At 37.2% G+C, this 4,943-nt stretch overlaps 1 long non-coding RNA gene and 1 pseudogene across 1 annotated transcript; one reads left to right on the top strand and one right to left on the bottom strand.

Annotated features, from left to right (window-relative positions):
* The first annotated feature begins 371 nt into the window (after window positions 1-371).
* LOC107017358 lies at window positions 372-1,998 on the top strand (annotated as a pseudogene).
* A 599-nt stretch (window positions 1,999-2,597) lies between these two features.
* Window positions 2,598-3,184, bottom strand: LOC107017118. The gene is made up of 2 exons (XR_001456466.2): window positions 3,036-3,184; window positions 2,598-2,933 (listed from the first exon to the last, which is right to left on the bottom strand). It is a non-coding gene; the product is annotated as an uncharacterized LOC107017118 (long non-coding RNA).
* Window positions 3,185-4,943: the final 1,759 nt, after the last annotated feature.

Here is a 4,943-nt window from a genome sequence, read left to right as displayed (position 1 = left end):
TTTAATTTTTTTTTTCCTATTGGCTATAAATAACTGTATTCTTCACAAAAATAAGAAGGAAAATAGTTTGACATATATTTTATTATCTATCTCTTAGTTTGTTCATGTTCTTATTTTAGTTTATTGTTATAAATTAATTAGCCACTTATTTTATAACAATTTTAAATATATATAAACCGTCATAACATAAGTTTTCCAAATTTGATAGTAAAAGGGATATAATATAATATGGGGTCTAATCCTACACAATTTAGAATTTTAAGAAAGTAATCCTATTTCTTTTCTAACTTATTTTTGACATCTATATACACACACGCTCACAATTTATTAACTAAACATAAACACAATACATCTTTCATTGATAATTGATCATGGCTGGTGGGAACTTTATGGTGCTGATGAAGGGGGTTCTGAGTACCCTGGGAAGTTGACACGTTACGTGGCCCTTACTTGCATCATGGCCGCAATGGGAGGGTTGATCTTTGGTTACGACATTGGAATTTCAGGGGGAGTTACTTCTATGGATCCTTTTCTCAAACTCTTCTTCCCTTCTGTTTATCGCAAAGAGGCTCTCGATACCTCCACCAATCAGTATTGCAAGTTTGACAGCCAGTTGCTCACTCTTTTCACTTCTTCTCTCTATGTGGCGGCTCTCATCGCCTCCTTTGTCGCTTCTTTTGTTAATAAGAAACACGGCAGAAAAGTGACCATGTTCCTTGGAGGTCTCTTCTTCTTGCTCGGTGCCCTTCTTAATGCTGCTGCTGTCCACATTAGCATGCTCATCTTGGGTCGTATCCTTCTTGGGGTTGGAGTCGGGTTTGCTAATCAGTCAGTACCTATTTATTTATCTGAGATTGCTCCCTACAAGTACAGGGGTACATTCAATGTTCTCTTCCAATTGGCCATCACCATCGGGATCTTGATAGCTAATATCGTCAATTTCCTTACAAACAAGATCTCTGCTGGTTGGGGCTGGAGGGTCAGCTTAGGTGGTGCAGCTGTGCCAGCATTAATTATTTTGATTTCGTCCTTGTTTCTAGACGATAGTCCCAGTTCTCTCATCCAAAGGGGGAAATCAGAGGAGGCAGAGCAACTCTTGAAAAAAATCAGGGGAGTTGACAACATCGATGCTGAATTGAAGGACCTCGTGGAGGCGAGTGAAGCATCTAAGAAAGTACAACACCCATGGAAAGTCCTTCTCAGAGTCAGAAAGTACAAACCCCAGTTGATTTTATCGACTCTGATTCCGACATTCCAGCAGTCACAGGGATTAACGTGGTCATGTTCTATGCTCCCGTGCTTTTTCAAACGCTAGGGTTTAAGGCGAACGCTTCCCTCATGTCCGCTGTCATCACGGGGGCTGTGAATGTGTGTGCAACTTTTATTTCAGTGTACTGTACAGACAGGTATGGAAGGAAAGTACTTCTTCTCACGGGTGGCGTCCTAATGTGTGTATTCCAAGCATTAGTAGCAGGTCTTATTGGGTGGAAATTCGGAACTAGAGGGGTGCTCGCCACTGTTTTGCCTCAAAGCTACGCAATATTAGTAGTTCTGTGCATATGTGTATTCGTAGTTGCCTTTGCATTCTCATGGGGTCCATTGGCATGGTTAATTCCAAGTGAGATTTCTCCGTTGGAAGTTCGATCTGCAGCACAAAGCGTCACTGTATCCATGAACATGTTATTCACGTTTGCGGTGGCACAAGTTTTCTTGAAGATGTTGTGCTGGATGAAGTTTGGACTGTTCATCTTCTTTGCGGTCTTTGTGTTCATAATGACACTCTTTGTCTACTTTTATGTGCCAGAGACGAAGAATATACCGATTGAAGAGATGTCTCGGGTGTGGGGAGAGCATTGGTACTGGAAGGATTACATGGATGATGTTGATGCACAATCACCTGCAAAGGAAATCGTCTAGGATTACCACATAGTTTATTGTTTTAGTATAGTCATTTTTTTAAAACTAGAATATAATATTATCTCTGTTTTTTTTTTTTTATGTTGTGGAATTTCTTGTTAATTTTACATACTAGTGTTCTTTATGTGCAATATATTCGAGTTTTTTAATTTCTAATTACCTACCGTGATAATGGAATATGGGTATATAATATATTAGTTCTGGACACTTGCCTTGTAGCAATATACTTAGCATTCATCATTACCTAATACGTAGCAAAAAAAATTTATTACTTACATGTTAATCCATATTCTAAAATATTAAATATATAACACCATTTTTATTGTAATAACTATATGATAAATCAATTTTCGAGAGAAGCAAACCCCATCCCTTACGTACCTCACGAGTCTGAGCAAGCGCCATCAGATAGATCGAAGATTGTCGTCTTTATCATCCGTGAAGGTGATGAGGGTTGAATATGTCAATGATTCTGATATCAATGAGGGTTGAATAGCTGTTATAAACAGTAACCTATTACTGATATTTAAGGACAATTACTTGTAAATTTACAATTTTCCAATATTATAATATAAAAAAGAAGAAGTAGAAGAAGAGAAGACCATAAACTGTTGCAGCAGAAAAAGCTTGCAAGCAATGACAACGAGCACAAGAAGAGTAAAGCCATCACAAAAGCATTTAAAATTAAAACATTTGATACAATCATGTATCTTAAGTACAGAGTGCAAAAAACAACTGACCAAGATCAGTTGCAAAATAAGGAGCAGAGATAAAGATGCTCAGGCCCCAAAATTATATCAAAAGCTAATTTCTTGGTTCAGAACTCTTATTATTCAGAAGGCAGCCTCTTGGATGTGTCTGGTACAACTACATTTTTCGGGATATTAAAATTTATGTTCAAGGGTAGCACAAGATCAACAAGGTGCAAAAGGAAAATAACAAATGTCATTTTCTAAATGAAGTTTCTGATGTCCAAAGACTTCACAGTGGGCATCTCCTCATCCTTGAACTCCTCCCTGCAAGTACAGAGGATTCAAATTCAAAATCTGCAAAAAACACAAATAACACAACATACATGTAGAGGTAAGAGAATGAGCAAGCAAAGCCCCATTTATTACCTCTTCTTCTGAGTTTCCATAGCTTCAAGAGCATCCTTTTTCAGTTCTTCTAACTGTGCCTTTGCAATCTTCAGCTCCAACTGTTCTTCGTATTTTGGCATCTCTTCTTTACGAATGCCAAGCCTAAGGCATTAATAAAAACATTGATGATCAATTACCTACATAAACTCTAAATCATATATCATCTGAATCACAGTGGCCTGCTGAGTAAAATAGGCCACAGTTCTTTAGGATGATAGTAAAATGTTATTGAATTCTGTAAGTATTGTCACTGGAATGGTCTTGAATGTGATTTTTTTAATTATAATTTAGAGTTTACGACAGTTTTAAAAGATTGGAGGTTGCAAATCATATTGCATCACTTATATCAATAATTTCTTTGGATACTTTATTGAGAAATTAAGATACAACTTTTGATATGATGTATGAAGGAGGAAGCCACTAAGGTCTTCTTTTAAGAATTAACACACTAAAGGCATAAATAAATTTAAAAAGGAGCAAGATCCTAGAACCAATTGAACATGAAAAATAAGAGTGGGAGCTTCACTTAGTATGTTCGGCTTCCCACAAAGAGAACCTTCATGTTTAGCAAGTCCGGGTTCCCAACATAGATGTTGTCATATTACATAGAAACCTCCTGGCTAGTAAGTCAAGGTTTCTAGAAGCAATCTCCAAGTTGCATGACTATGTGCCCCCGTAGATAAAAGGTCAGCCAAAACCTGCAAACATAGGTGATTTGTTCTCAGAAGGATCTCTGAATCCATATGCTGATGATCCCTATGCATTTGATTAAGAGGTACTATTAAGCGTTCTGATTGCAGAAATCTGAGAAAGAAAACTTCATATCTCTTCTTGTGATGCCTGTGCTGCACACTATCAATCAGTTCCCAGTGCATTCATTAGTTTGTCCATCTAAAGATATAGCTACCGAGAGTAACACACATGTTTGAGCAAACATTTCTTTCACCTGTAAGAAGAAAGAAGAAAGTTTTATCTCGTTCTGATACCAGAAACCTTTCAGTAATAAAAATGTAACTTCTTCCTGCAATCAGCCTATGCTTCATTGAATAACCTCTTCCCCACTCCCCAACCCCTTCTCGGTAAATTTACTGCTACGGATTCAACGCCCACATTTTTCAGCACATATTTCATATGACTTGATAGAAGAGTAATTATTAACTTATGTGCTTTTACAGCTTTATCAAGAGTGTTGAGCATCACATCCTTGTTTAGTTTCTTTCTTCTATCAGTGCCCTTAATTGTCAACTTTATCACTTCTCAGGTGAAGAAGGTACTACTCCAGAGTGTTTATTAGAAGTGAAGCTTGACCCGTAAATTCGTGCATGCTGATTCTTTGATGGTAGGCATATATTTGTTTGTTTCATATATAGCAAGGAACTATAATTACTTTTCTCGCAAAAATGAAAGAGAGCCTATATCACTGCAGTTAGTATGTGAAGAAATTGTGGGGAAATTAGCTTTGATTAGAGGTCGATAGGAGGGGAAGTGCAGCAGTGTAAAGTTCCCAGCTGCTTAGAACTACATATATTGTTTTGTTATGTGCTTTCCAAACTGTATAAGATCAGCTTTGGTTGTAGGTTTAGGTGGATATTTCTTTAGATTACTAAAACTAACGCACAAAGTCGCCGACCTTCTTCCCAACATATGCACACGCAGATAGTAATTCCGGGGTCTCTCTATACGTCTCAAGGGAACACTAGAATCAAATAACTAATACTCTTTAGAAAAAAACAAAAATTTATACCTGATAGAATATGTGCCTTCACTTAACAAGTAATGGACCAGGTCCCATACTACACTCCAGAAAATTACCAGAAAGTTAAATGCAGTAAAATCAACACAATGATTTTACGTGGAAACCTCCTTGCTTAAGGGAGTAAAACCACG

Source organism: Solanum pennellii, chromosome 4 (assembly GCF_001406875.1).
Source record: "Solanum pennellii chromosome 4, SPENNV200".
NCBI classification, from domain to species: Eukaryota; Viridiplantae; Streptophyta; class Magnoliopsida; order Solanales; family Solanaceae; genus Solanum; species Solanum pennellii.
This window is presented reverse-complemented; position numbering and strand designations above follow the sequence as displayed.